Source organism: Aegilops tauschii, unplaced genomic scaffold (genome assembly GCF_002575655.3).
Source record: "Aegilops tauschii subsp. strangulata cultivar AL8/78 unplaced genomic scaffold, Aet v6.0 Super-Scaffold_100192, whole genome shotgun sequence".
Taxonomy (NCBI): domain Eukaryota; kingdom Viridiplantae; phylum Streptophyta; class Magnoliopsida; order Poales; family Poaceae; genus Aegilops; species Aegilops tauschii.
The window spans coordinates 289,166-304,899 of NW_027332456.1; positions in this window are offsets into that span (position 1 = coordinate 289,166).

Consider the following 15,734-nt stretch of genomic DNA (forward strand, 5'->3'; position numbering starts at 1 on the left):
GAGAGAATGAAATTATTGAAACGGATAATATTGATGAAAGTGATGATGAAGATTCTCCCCCTAGATATGAATTGCCTGATGTGCCTGAGGGTTATGTTATGGATGAAGAAACTGCTAGAGACCTTTTTGCTTGCAAAGATAGATATGATCTTAAGAAACTGTTAGTTAAGCTGAAAGAGAAGTCTTTGAATGCTAGAATGAAATATGATCCTGCTTTTGCTACTTCACCTATCTGTATTTCTGATAATGATTATGATTTCTCCGTCGATCCTGAGTTAATTACCTTGGTTGAATCTGATCCTTTTTATGGCTATGAATCTGAAACTGTTGTGGCACATCTTACTAAATTGAATGATATAGCCACCCTATTCACTCATGAGGAAAAAATTCGTTACTACTATATCCTTAAGTTATTTCCGTTCTCATTAAAGGGTGATGCTAAAACATGGTTTAATTCTCTTGCTCCTGGTTGTGTGCGTAGTCCCCAGGATATGATTTATTACTTCTCTGCTAAATATTTCCCCGCTCATAAGAAACAAGCTGCCTTAAGTGAAATATATAATTTTGTGCAAATTGAAGAAGAGAGTCTCCCACAAGCTTGGGGGAGGCTTCTCCGATTACTTAATGCTTTGCCTGATCATCCTCTCAAGAAAAATGAAATACTTGATATCTTTTATAATGGACTAACCGAAGCTTCCAGAGACCACCTGGATAGTTGTGCTGGTTGTGTTTTCAGGGAAAGAACTGTTGAGCAAGCTGAATTGCTATTGAATAATATATTGAGTAATGATAATGATTGGACACTTCTTGAACCAACTCCTAAGCCAACTCCGAAGAAAAGGGGTATTCTATTTCTCAATCCTGAAGATATGCAAGAGGCAAAGAAATCTATGAAAGAAAAGGGTATTAAAGCTGAATATGTTAAGAATTTACCACCTATTAAAGAAATACATGGTCTTAATAACCCGACACAGGTAGTAAAGGTAAATTCTCTCTATAGATTTGATGAGGGTGATATTCCTCTTAATAAGTCTACTACTCAATGCTTGGATGAGTTTGATAATTTTATTGTTAAACAAGAAACTTCAATGCTTATGTTGGTAGACAATTGAAGCGTAATGCTTACATGATTGAACACTTGAGTGATTATATGTCTAGAGTTAAAGGTGAACTTAAACTTATTAGTAAACATGCTTCTATGGTTAGTACTCAGGTAGAACAAGTGCTCAAAGCACAAGATGATTTGCTCAATGAATTAAATAATAAGAAAAATGATAATGTTGTTAGAGTTGTGACTAGAGGGGGTAGAATGACTCAGGAACCTATTTATCCTGAGGGCCACCCTAAGAGAGTTGAGCAAGATTCTCACAGAGCTAATGTTGATTCACCTAGTCCTTCTAAGAAGAAGAAAAATAAAAATGATAGGACTTTGCATGCTTCTAGTGAACCTGTTGTTGACACACCTGAGAATCCCAATGATATTTCTATTTCTGATGCTGAAACACAATCTGGTAATGAACATGAACCTAGTGATAATGTTAATGATGATGTTCATGTAGATGCTCAACCTAGCAATAATAATGATGTAGAGATTGAACCTGCTATTGATCTTCATAACCCACAATCAAAGAATCAACGTTATGATAAGAGAGACTTCGTTGCTAGGAAGCACAGTAAAGAAAGAGAACCATGGGTTCAGAAACCCATGCCTTTTCCTCCAAAACCATCCAAGAAAAAGGATGATGAGGATTTTGAGCGCTTTGCTAAAATGATTAGACCTATCTTTTTGCGTATGCGTTCGACTGATATGCTTAAAACGAATCCTTACGCTAAGTATATGAAAGATATTGTTACAAATAAAAGAAAGATACCGGAAGCTGAAATTTCCACCAGGCTTGCCAATTATACTTTTAGAGGTGGAATACCAAAGAAACTTGGAGATCCAGGAGTACCAACTATACCATGCTCCATTAAAAGAAACTATGTTAAAACTGCTTTATGTGATCTTGGAGCTGGTGTTAGTGTTATGCCTCTCTCTTTATATCGTAGACTTGATTTGAATAAGTTGACACTTACTGAAATATCTTTGCAAATGGCCGATAAATCAACTGCTATACCTGTCGGTATTTGTGAGGATGTGCCTGTTGTGGTTGCAAACATTACTATTTTAACGGACTTTGTTATTCTTGATATTCCCGAGGACGATAGTATGTCGATTATCCTTGGTAGACCCTTTTTGAATACTGCAGGGGCTGTTATTGATTGCAACAAAGGCAATGTCACTTTTCATGTTAATGGTAATGAGCATACGGTACACTTTCCGAGGAAACAACCTCAAGTCCACAGTATCAGCTCTATTGAAAAAATTCCAACTATTGCTATTGGAGGTTTTGAATTCCCTCTTCCTACTGTCAAGAAGAAATATGATATTCTTATTGTTGGGGACATGCACATCCCCATTGAGGTAACCTAGTGTTATTAAAAAATTCTCCGGTTTCATGTTGCTCGAAAAGAGTTTGTTAACAAGACTTGATCAACCCTGTTAGTGGATTCCTTTTGATGAGCATGAGATGGATGAAGTTAGAAAGCACAACCTTCTGTACCCTCCTTTTACTTTTTGTTATTTAGATTAAATAAAGCAAAATAGTATTTTCTATCTGTTTTCTGAATTATCCTTGCAATAAAAATACCCCGAAAATAAAAGTTCTCCAAACGTCCTGAAAATGAAATATGATTTTTTGTAGAATATTTAAGAATTTCTGGCACTGAGAACACACCAGGGGGTCCACCATTTGGCCACGAGGGCACAGGGCGCGCCCACCCCCCTGGGACGCGCCCCTGCCTCGTGGGCCCCACATGGACCCCCTCCACTTATTCCAGCACCCACTCACTTCGTCTTCCTCCAGGAAAAATCCTCCCATAGCTCAAACCCGTGTTCCAGCTCATCTTGCTACCATTTTCAATCTCTTTGCTCAAATCTCCATTCACAAAACTGTTTTGGGGGATTGTTCTTCGAGAAAGAAAAATCCATAGGAAAATGTACCAAGGTGGTTCCTCAAGGAAGCAAGGACCAAGGCTCGCGATACGTGAGCCGGACGATGAACCACCGAGGGAAGCTCAAGTGCGGCCTTGTGAATGGCCGTCAGAGGAGTTTATGGTCCAGGCAGGGATTAAGGATGAATTTGACGTGTATGTGTGTAATGCTGATCTTGAGGACTTCGTGTCAGATAAGTGCCTACAATACCACTACCTAACTGATTCCTTTCTGAGGAGATTTAAATTTACATCCTCGCGTAATTCTCACACTGTTTTATTTGATCTTTATTGTCGGGGATATACCCCGCGGTATAACCCGACAGGACTTGGCGGTTTACTTGAGACCCGGTTGACACTTGGCGATTCACTGGCGACCTGCCTTGACCAGACGGTTTACAAGCGACCTGCCTAAACATTAAGACTCACTGGTTACCCGGCCTGACTTGGCGATTCACTAAGTGACCCGCCTGAGCCTAGCGACTCATGGGTGACCCGGCGAGCGGGTCAGAGGAACGACAAGACCCGATGGCCCAGAAGGCGGTTTATGGAAGGCCGGTTCATACTATGGTGGGCCGGTTTACAAGGAAATGCATAAGGAATATTCCCTTATAAGGGAAGCAAGACTAGGAATCCACTTGTAATAGAGTAATCCTAATCCTACTAGGACTAGTCATGTAACCCGCCCCTTCAACATATATAAGGAGGGGCAGGGCTCCCCAAAGAGGAAGAAGTAAGAAGAAACAATCTCTAGGGCTAGACACAAAGAGCCAGTTTACCGGCGACTCTCTCGTGATCATAATGAGACCTAGCCTCAAACAACATGTAGGGTTGTTACCGGATGATGTTTCCCGGGGCCCAAAGCTGTCTAAATCCTTGTCTTGTGTTGCGTCTCTCGATTCCGCTCAACCCCTCTCAAGCTACCACATAGATGCGTTGGCCTCGCGACTAAGTCCTGACACTAAGGACATCTGCCGTGACAAAACCACGACAATTGGCTCCCACCGTGGGTCCCGCGCACGGTGGTGTTGAGTTCTTGGAGGGATCCTTCCTAGGGTTCGAGAAGTTCGCAATTTTCCAGATAAAGAAAAGTCGGCGCGGAAGGATTTAGGTCATGGACGAGCAAGCGTGTACAAGATTGAAATTGAGACTGAGATTTTAGGGTTGCATGATGTGCGGCTATGATGATTCGCCGAGTCGGAAACAAAAGTTTTTGGTGACGGTAGATTCTAGGGTTACGTGTTGTACGACCATGGTAATCACAAGTTGCCGAAGAAAGCGTATCCCACCAGAGAAGTGTTGCAGTCGTTTCAAGTTTTCCACTGTTCCACGTTCAAGAGTACATGGTGGGCATCTTTGACTTGTACGTGATTTGAAGCCAAAACCAGTTCTTTCCTTTGATCAGCTCCGATTGATGCACGCACGGAAGCTACTAGGAGACCGATTTAAGAAATATGGAAGAAAATCACTACGTGGGTGACCACGAGCCGGAAATAGAGCTGGCCTTGACCCAGACTCGGCCATTGACCGCGCCTGCGTCTACGTTTCAAGGCACCCGCCTCCGCTGCCGTTCTGAGCATGAACCGTCCTCGCCGCGATGACCTCCGGATCAAGACGACCCCGCGCTCACTCCACTACCGCGACCGGCAAACCGCGTCCGCTAGCGCTCATCTGCGATGGTTGCTGAGCCGCCCGGTATGCCTATGCCTCTGGGTCGACCGTTCCCTACGGCCACACATCGAGTAGTCGGCGTTCGCCTTGCCCCTGCTGAATCGGCCACACCATGAACCGCCTTGTTGTGTGCTGCCTTGGACAAACCGCCGGCCGCCTCGCTTCTGCCGTGGGCCCCGTCTCATCTACAGCCATGGCCGTGTCTTGCTCTGGTTAGAGCCGCCCATGTCTGCTGCGAGCCGCCAAAGTCACCAACACCAATGGAATTTTTATAAAGTGCGGCCACGTCCAATCGGTTCAAGGACTTGTCAGATTTGCTCTGTGTTCAGATTACTCCATCTTGAAGATCCATTAGCAAAATGCTGTGTGGGATTTTGAAGACATCAGGAGAGTCATATGTCCCTGAAGGTCAAAGTTTTAGTATACCAACTTTACAAATCGGCCAGTCTCCGTCTTGGTGTCACTTTTCGCCAGAAGGGCCTTGCTCCGAGTCGTCCTGAGCTGCTATCGCCGGTTCTGCTCCGCCGATGCCCGGCGCAGCCAAGTCGCCCGCGGCAGAGCCGTCGTCGTTCGAATCGCCGCTGCCGGTTCCTTCAGCGAGAAGATGAGCACGGGTCTGGATCCGGGTTGTGGACGTTCCTGCTCCATTGACGAGTCGCCCGCGGCGTCAAAACCGCTGTCGAGCCGTTTCTTCCACGACAATTTCGAATACTTGGCCTCCCGTGCGCTGTTCCAAACCGGCGCCCCCGAGTTGCCGCTCTGTTCCACTTCCATAAACCGCCATGGCCCTACGCCAAGCCACTGCCCACAAATCGCCACCTCCGCCGATTTCACCAGAAACCGCCCTGGGTCGCCAACGAGCCGCCCGACGCGTCAAGTCGCCGCCCAATATCTCCGCAATGACCCGCGCCCACCGGTTCATGGCTTGCGATAGCTGCGCACTCCTTCTGTAACCCGGCCTAACTCTTTCCACGTGCATACGCCGTCAATGATCGACAGTTAGCTGCGCCGCGTCATCGCTTCGCCACCGGCTCACGGGCCGCCCTGATTAAATCGCCTCGCTGCAAGAACGGATTAATCTCCAGTTTCCAAAACTACAAAGCAAAAGTTGCAGAGTGCTCAGCGCCGGCAAGTCGGGGACTCGGTCTCCGTCTCCATCCCAAGTCGTCACCACAGCTTTGCTCCCTCTCCATGGAGTCATCGACCTCCAACGCACGCACCTGCTTCGCCGGGCCATACCCGCGCCTGCTCTGGTTATCTTACACTTGGAGCGCCTGCCGGTTCATACCTCGGCCTCGCGCTCACCTCCGGATTATCTCCGCTGTTCAACTCTGCTGTACGGTCTCAGGCCATTAGCTCGAGACTCGTCCTCTGCATCAAGATATTAACACCGCAAGCTGCCGGCTGCGGTTGTGCCTAGGTTGCCTACTGAACCGGGTTAAACTGGCACCCGCCTCTGCGCCATGGCTCACCTCGTCGAGCCACCTCTGAGCCGCTTCAAGCTACTGCATCACTTGGACCCGGACTCTGCTTCGTTGCCAAGTCACCCGCAGTGCACAAACCGCCGTCGAACCGCATCTTCAATGGCGGGTCAAACACTGACCACGGCTCTCTGCCGTCTCAAGACCGCCCCGTGCAGAAGTCGTCGGGCCCCTACCGTTTCTGCCCTGCGCCATGCTAAAGCGCTGTTTCACCCCGCACACTCTTACTGCAATTGTTTTTTCAAAAAAGGGAAGGCAGAAACAGATAAGAGAGAAGAAGTGGAGAACTTGCTATGTGCATGGATTGTGCGGCTAGAGTGCTAATCACATGCATATAATATTCACTTTCCATGCACCTACAGTACCTTCACACACGGTTCAGTCTGCAACTTGATATTATCCAGCGACGTGGGTGCTCAGTGATACATTAGACGTGCATCTGTCCGGTTATTTTTGATCCAAGCACGTCCAGCATCCGTGATCATCCGACAAAAAATACCAGGTGCTATCTTGTCTATTTATTTTTAGTGCATATTGTTTTTATCAAAGAACAATTACTCCGGTCTGTGATATTTTTTTGCAGGATTATTGTTTATTACAAAGGTGTCGCACAAGGGGCGTGCATCAACATTATTTTTGCACTAGCACTTGTCCATGCCGTGCAGCTCGACGAGCACGTACGCAGGTCGTCGCCCCTGCTACATCAACACGACGCGATTGACTCGCCCGTCCGTGCCGGTTTACGACACCGGTGCCGATTTTCCCCGTCCGCACCGGCTTACAATGCCGCGGCCGACTCATCTGTACAAGCTCTCTCTGATGCTACGGTCGTCTTTGCTGTCCGTCTCTCGCGGCCTGGTCTACATCAAACATACCAGTCCGCACCTGTCTGCATGAGCTGTTTATTGAGTATGAGAAAGCCACAGCTTGGGTAGCCCGGTTTTCTTTCAAACAAAATGGAGGCAAATTATCATATACTATCAACCGCCGTCTGCACTGGGTGGCCCAATGGGCAGGCGCACAAGTCGCCGCCACTAGAGTTTGGTTAACTTCAAATAGCCAGTTGGAAGGAACCATTGGCCGAGTTGCTGACACGACTCATATGGGATCATTTATAACCCGCCGCAGTCACCTCAACCTTCTGTGGATTCACATCATGCTATCAACACCAATGATATACATGTTATGCCGGTTTATATCACGGTCAAATATGGAGAGTCTCAAGCCAACTCCTCGAGTCACCTTTGAGATTCGGGGGCTACGATGACATGACTCAGCAAATCTTCCCAGTTTCAGCAAATTTAAGAACCCCAGGATGATGGAGGGAAAGATAACCCGGTCCCGGAGGCTACTGTTATATTGATGAAAATTTAAAAGGCTGTCAGAAAATTTCCGGCTTAGAAAGTATATAACAGTTACAAAATCCCGGCGCAATGAAGAAGTTCCGGGTCATCAGAGAGGATTCCGGTTTAAAATCCGGCTCAAGGGAAATCTGTTCTCCCACAAAGCTCTGAAGATCTCAATATCCGGTTCAAAATCCCGGTTCAAGAAGAATTTATCTCTTGCAAAAAGTTAAAGGTTGCCGAAGAGGACCTGCTGCCATGATGCGCGGTTCAAACATGTGTATCCTGCATTATTGGCTTATCATGTTATTAATCATGTGGGGGCTTATGTTATAAAGCGGCGTCCTGTTTGCTCATTGATCCGGCTTATAAAGTCATATATGAAGAATCACTTGGGGGCTTGGTCGTATTCGAATCATAAGCTACACCTCTTGATCGGCGCAAGGCCACCAGGAAAATTACTTGAGGGCTTGGTTGTGTCCGAACCATAGCTACACCAGAAAACTACTTCGGGGCCAAAGAGAGTGTTGCAAAAGAACAACTCAAACATAGGCACCCACTGAGCACAGCTCAAAATGTTACTTGGGGATTCTTTGTTGTCACAATGAACAAAGAATCTACACTTGTAATAGGCTATCAAGCCACGGCTTGGAAGCCTGGTGTATACACCTAAAACCCCGGGTTAGCTTGCCTTTTTAAGTAAGTCACTCTCCCAGGTAAACCTAGTATGACCCGTCGAACTTTGACAAGTTACTCTGATAAGACCCTAAAGTTGTCAAGTTAAACGACGATTGGTTAAGGATTGAGGACCATCTTAAAAGGCTTTGTAAAATGGTTTAACTCAGTGGCCTGGCAGCCCATGAAAAGCCTCGAATTTGGGGCCTGGCAGCCCGTGAAAAGCCTCGACTACAAGTTTTCATCTGCTTTTATTTGCCAAGTTTTTTCTCCTTTGATGAGATTTATAATGTTTTGGTAAACCGGCATTCATTAAACCCGGCTTGACTTTCAACTACAAGTTGTCAGTATATGATCAGTTATAATCCGGAGACTATTAACCCGGTCTGGTTTCGACTATGAGTCGCCAGGAATGAATATGGATAAACCGGTGTTTATCTCAACCCGGAACGGTTTTATCATAAACCGGCACAATATGGGAGGAGTTATCAGTACTCAAAATTTGGGTTATCACCCTTACTACAAAAAGTTGGTAAACCAACGATGTGATTCAATGTCACAGGTATGATATCTTTCATATTTGATTATTCTTAAGTGCAGCCTTGGTTATAAACCCGGGTTATATGTTGGGCATTATGACCCGTCCGGCGGTAAGCCGCCAGGACACTTTAAACTTGTTGTATGCAGAAACAGGTTGAATAAAGCATGATTATAAATCACCGGCGTTTATTAACCCGGCCTGACTTTCGGCTATAAATCGCTAGTATAACGATAAATTATCCAGTGTTTATTAACCCGGACTGGCTTGGGATTATAAGTCGCCAGTATATATTTGGATTGTGCCATTGGAATCATGCACTTATAAATCATTGGGTTATATTATTCAAATCTTCAAATAGCCAACATGGCTGCATTTTATTATGGTTATTAATAACCAGTATTATGATTAAGGTTTTCAAAGTCGCTTTAGCGCAATGGCTATTATATTATCAATGAATATGATTTATTCTACAATTGAAGGAATAGTCCCGAGTTGCTGCAGGCTTACGACCCGACACTTGGGGGCTACATTATTCAAAGTTGAGATTATATCAAATATGCAAGTCTCATGTAGCCGCAGGCATGCACCATGACACTTGGGGGCTAATGCAAAGTCATTTTTTGCTCATCTTATTGAAGACCCGACTCATCATATCATAATGAGCCGGCCCTTGGGGGCTACCAATTGCTCCTATCAAAATTAAGGCCATACGATGGAGGCTACATTATAAGATGTTATTTTCATTGAAGTGTATATCAAGTCCCAGCTCAGTATTACCTTAATGAGCCGGCTCTTGGGGGCTACACATCACTGCTCAAATCTACATGATTATATTTACAAAGTCCCTGCTCATTATTGCATAATGACCCGGCCCTTGGGGGCTACACTGGTTGAAGTTTTTATGAGTATAAGGCAATTACAATTCCAGGTTGCTGCAAGCATGACAACCCGGCACTTGGGGGCTACATATATGGAGTATTCAGTTTTTACTAGTGACTGAGATGAACAACATGGATTTCTTCAAAGTGGCAGTAATTATATGGAAACAAGTCTCAAATCATCACTTTGTTCTGTTCAAGACTTGGGGGCTACAGGTAATATGGATATAAGGGAGAAATATCTTTCAAATTTTCAGTTTGGAGCTAACCAGATTGACTCGGTGTCTGCAACCATTATGACCCGGTGTCAACAACAATTATTGACCCGGCGTCACCAATCATTATGACCCGGTGTCTGCAACAATCATAACTCGGCGTCATCAATAATCATGAACCGGCGTTGGCAACAATCATGACCCGGAATTATCAGTTTTTATAACCCGGCAATTTTAGCAATGATAGACCGGCAAGTTCTACATTTTCAAACCGGCTGATATCAGTTGAATATTTGAAGACCAATATTTTTGTCAAATCAGAGCATTGAAGGCCGATTCAAATGGATTCTTTATTTACAAAATATCTTCTGCAAGCAAATTGATTATGTAGCTGGTATATTGACTTGTATTTTTCAGAAGGAAGAAATGACAAGGACTTAAGGATGATCAAGTGCCGGTTTATAAGAATATTTAACCCGGAGCACAATCCGCCAAATTTGTTCTTGTGTTTATATTGCAGATCAGTTTAACATGGATAAATCGAAATTAAACTGGGGGCTAATGTCGGGGATATACCCCGCGGTATAACCCGGCCGGACTTGGCGGTTTACTTGAGACCCGGTTGACACTTGGCGATTCACTGGCGACCTGCCTTGACCAGACGGTTTACAAGCAACCTGCCTGAACATTAAGAATCACTGGTAACCCGGCCGGAGTTGGCGATTCACTAAGTGACCCGCCCGAGCCTGGCGACTCATGGGTGACCTGGCGAACGGGTCAGAGGAACGACAAGACCCGATGGCCCAGACGGCGGTTTATGGAAGGCCGGTTCATACTATGGTGGGCCGGTTTACAAGGAAATGCATAAGGAATATTCCCTTATAAGGGAAGCAAGACTAGGACTCCACTTGTAATAGAGTAATCCTAATCCTACTAGGACTAGTCATGTAACCCGCCCCTTCAACATATATAAGGAGGGGCAGGGTTCCCCAAAGAGGAAGAAGTAAGAAGAAACAATCTCTAGGGCTAGACACAAAGAGCCGGTTTACCGGCGACTCTCTCGTGATCATAATGAGACCTAGCCTCAAACAACATGTAGGGTTGTTACCGGATGATGTTTCCCGGGGCCCGAAGCTGTCTAAATCCTTGTCTTGTGTTGCGTCTCTCGATTCCGCTCAACCCCTCTCAAGCTACCACATAGATGCGCTGGCCTCGCGACTAAGTCCTGACACTAAGGACATCTGCCGTGACAAAACCACGACATTTATGATAAATCATATACCATGGACTTAGAATATTTTAATACTGCTTGTAAACTCCCGCAGTGGGGTAATGTCAGTGAACCTCGCAAATCTGAATATAATGACTTTCTTGCTAGCATCACTATGGGGGAATCTAGAGAAATCACACAAGCTACCATAGGGAGCATTCATTTCCCTTCCATACATTATTTTGCTCTCTTTATAGGTAGATGCATTAACAGTAAAGATGAGGCTTGTCACATGTGCGTTCCAGATCTTAGTGTCCTCAAGAGTGCGGTATTAGGTGATAAAAAAATATAACTTGGGGGCCATTGTTGCATGAAGGTTGCATCTTAACGGTACAAGTGGAGATTTGTTTGGTGGAATTTATGCAACTCGTGTAGCTAATTATCTTGGTGTACCCATACATGGAAATCATATGGAGTTGCCTCCTGCTTATCTAGATTATAGTGCTATGGTTCGCCATCAGTTCCTTGAGAGGAATGAACAGTTCCTCCAGTACCGACTAATCTTTGACAGACGACGTACGGTCCATGTTGCTCTCCCTGCTCCTACTTTCTTTTAATTTCAGGCAAAAAGGAGATATGTTACAACCAGGGAGGAGGCGAACGAGTATGAGAGGAGGACGGAGGCAGCTCGCCTCCGAGCTGCAGCTCTTCAGGAAGTAGTTGCTGCATCTCAGTATAACCCCAACTACGACTTTGGATATCCGCTAGGCCAGCAGTGGCCATAGACCAACTTAGGCCAAAAGCCTAAGCTTGGGGGAGTACGTATTTCTCACCGGCATTACATTCATGTTAACACACTTATTCTAGTTATCGGTGCTTATACTTTTTCATTGTACTATCCATGCTAGTTTATTTTCTTTTCTAAGCCTTCTTCTTGTGTGTTTGAAAAAACTTAAGAAAAACCAAAAAAATTAGTTGTAGCTTTTAGCTAGTTTACTTTCCATGCTTTTAGTAGTAGTAATTAAAAGAAAACCCAAAAAGATTTCTCGTTCTTCTTTTGCTTGTTGGGAGCTTTCCCGTGTAAATAATTTTATTTCATTGCTTTTCTTCGGGGGTCGAGAGGAGAATACCATGATGAAAATGTTGAGTGGCTCTCATATGCATTATTGTTGATTTAACAAAGAGCCCATATTACCTTGTCTTCTCCTTTGTATTAAATGCTTGCAGATTCTAGCTTAGTCCAATGCACGTGCACTATTATTATTATCCACACTGTTCGGTCGTGCGAGTGAAAGGCAATAATGACGATATATGATGGACTTATTGAGATGAGAGAAGCTGGTATGAACTCGACCTATCTTGTTTTGTAAAAATGATTAGTTCATCATTCCCGATTCAGCCTATTTAGCTAGGAGTTTATAATGGTTTACCTTGCGTGCCAACATGCTATTAAAATGGTTGTGATGTGGTATGATAGGGTGGTATCCTCCTTTGAACGATTCGAGTGGCTTGACTTGACACATGTTCACGCATGTAGTTGAAACAAAATCAACATAGCCTCCACGATATTTATGTTCATGGTGATTTATATCCTACTCATGCTTGCACTCATTGTTTATTAATCTTAATGCATGTTCATGATTGTTGTCACTCTCTAGTTGGTCGCTTCCCAGTCTCTTTCTAGCCTTCACTTGTACTAAGCGGGAATACTGCTTGTGCATCCACTTCCATAAACCCGAAAGTTATTCCATATGAGTGCACCATACCTTCCTATATGCGGTATTTACCTGCCGTTCCAAGTAAATTTGTATGTGCCAAACTCTAAACCTTCAAATGAAATTCTATTTTGTATGCTCGAATAGCTCATGTATCAACTAGGGCTGTCTATATCTTCCATGCTAGGTGGGTTATTCTCACGATGAGTGGACTCCGCCCATCATTCACGAGAAAATGGCTGGTAACCGGGATGCCCAGTCCCATGGTCAAATCAAATGAAAATAATTGCAAACAAAACTCCCCCAGGATTGTTGTTAGTTGGAGGCACCCATTGTTTCGGGCAAGACATGGATCGATGCTTGTTGGTGGTGGGGGAGTATAAACTTTACTATTCTGTTTGGGAACCGCCTATAATGTGTGTAGCATGGAAGATATCGAGATCTCTTGGTTGTTATGTTGACAATGAAAGTATACCACCCAAAATATTATTTATCTCTATTTCAAAACTCGAGCTCTGACACCTGTGCAAATCCCTGCTTCCCTCTGCGAAGGGCCTATCTATTTACTTTTATGTTGAGTCATCATCTTCTTATTATAAAGCACCAGTTGGAGAGCACAACTGTAATTTTCATGCATTGCTATTAATTTACATTGAGTATGACTATGACTGGATCTCTTTTACCATGAATTACAATGTTTAGTCAGTACTTGATCTTCAGAGGTGCTCTGCATTTATGTTTTGCGGTCTCAGAAAGGGCTAGCGAGATACCATCTTGTTATATCATTACCATCTTGTTATATCTTGTTATGATTGTTTTGAGAAAGTGTTGTCATCCGAGATTTATTATTATTGCTCGCTAGTTGATTATGCCATTGATATGAGTAAACATGAGACCTAAATGTTATTGTGAATATGGTTAGTTCATAATCTTTGCTGAAAACTTGAATGCTGGCTTTACATATTTGCAACAACGAGAGCAAACAGAGTTTGTAAAAGTTTTTCTTTATCACTTTCAGTTTGTCAACTGAATTGCTTGAGGACAAGCAAAGGTTTAAGCTTGGGGGAGTTGATACGTCTCCAACGTATCTACTTTTCCAAACACTTTTGCTATTGTTTTGGACTCTAACTTGCATGACTTGAATGGAACTAACCCGGACTGATGCTGTTTTCGCCATGGTGTTATTTTTGTGCAGAAATAAAAGTTCTCGGAATGACCTGAAACTTCACGGAGACACATTTAGGAATTAATAAAAAATACTGGCGAAATAATCAACCGAAGGGGGCCCACACCCTGGCCACGAGGGTGGGGGCGCGCCTACCCCCCTGGGCGTGCCCCCTGCCTCATGGGCCCCCTGGAGCTCCACCGACCTCAACTCCAACTCCATATATTCACGTTCGGGGAGAAAAAAATCAGGGAGAAGGATTCATCATGTTTTACGATACGGAGCCACCGCCAAGCCCTAATCTTCCTTGGGAGGGCTGATCTGGTGTCCGTTCGGGGCTCCGGAGAGGGGAATCCGTCGCCAACATCATCATCAACCATCCTCCATCACCAATTTCATGATGCTCACCACGGTGCGTGATTAATCCCATTGTAGGCTTGCTTAACGGTGATGGGTTGGATGAGATTTACCATGTAATCGAGTTAGTTTTGTTAGGGTTTGATCCCTAGTATCCATTATGTTCTAAGATTGATGTTGCTATGACTTTGCTATGCTTAATGCTTGTCACTAGGGCCCGAGTGCCATGATTTCAGATCTGAACCTATTATGTTTTCATGAATATATGTGAGTTCTTGATCCTATCTTGCAAGTCGATAGTCACCTACTATGTGTTATGATCCGACAACCCCGAAGTGACAATAATCGGGACCACTCTCGGTGATGACTGTAGTTTGAGGAGTTCATGTATTCACTAAGTGTTAATGCTTTGGTCCGGTACTCTATTAAAAGTAGGCCTTAATATCCCTTAGTTTCCAATAGGACCCCGCTGCCACGGGAGGGTAGGACAAAACATGTCATGCAAGTTATTTTCCATAGGCACGTATGACTATATTCGGAATACATGCCTACATTACATTGATGAACTGGAGCTAGTTCTATGTCACCCTATGTTATAACTGTGGCATGAGGAATCGCATCCGACATAATTATCCATCATTGATCCATTGCCTACGAGCTTTTCACATATTGATCTCTGCTTAATTACTTTTCCGTTGCCACTTTTACGATTGCTACAAAAACTGCTACTGTTACTTTTGCCACCGTTACCGTTACTTCCGTACTACTTTGCTACTAAATACTTTGCTGCAGATATTAAGTCTTTCAGGTGTGGTTGAATTGACAACTCAACTGCTAATACTTGAGAATATTCTTTGGCTCCCCTTGTGTCGAATCAATAAATTTGGGTTGAATACTCTACCCTCAAAAACTGTTGCGATCCCCTATACTTGTGGGTTATCATTCATGTACATCAAGTAAAGGCCAATACATAATATAGCTAGTTTCTTGTAATTTTATCATGTTGGAAACATAGAGAGGTGAAGATGTAGTTCCTCTCTCACAATAATTGCAAGTAGGAGCAGTAAGCACATGCATATTATATTCATCAAAATCATCATGTGCAACGGTAAAAGGCAACCTATCAATGTAATCCTTAATAAGTGCAAACTTCTTCGATATAGTGTAGTTTGGAGAATTCAAAAAGATAATAGGATTATCTTGTGTGGGTGCAATACAACAATTTCATTCTTAACATAAGGAACTATAGAAAGTTCATCTCCATATGCATAATTCATATTGGCATATTGGTCACAAGCATAGCAAGCATCAAGTTCATCAAAAAGGGATATTTCAAATGAATCAACGGGATCATACCAATTATGATAGCATTCATCCTTCGGTAAGCACGAAGAGAAATTAAACAATGTATGAGTTGAAGAGTTACTCTCATTAAAAGGTGGACACGGGT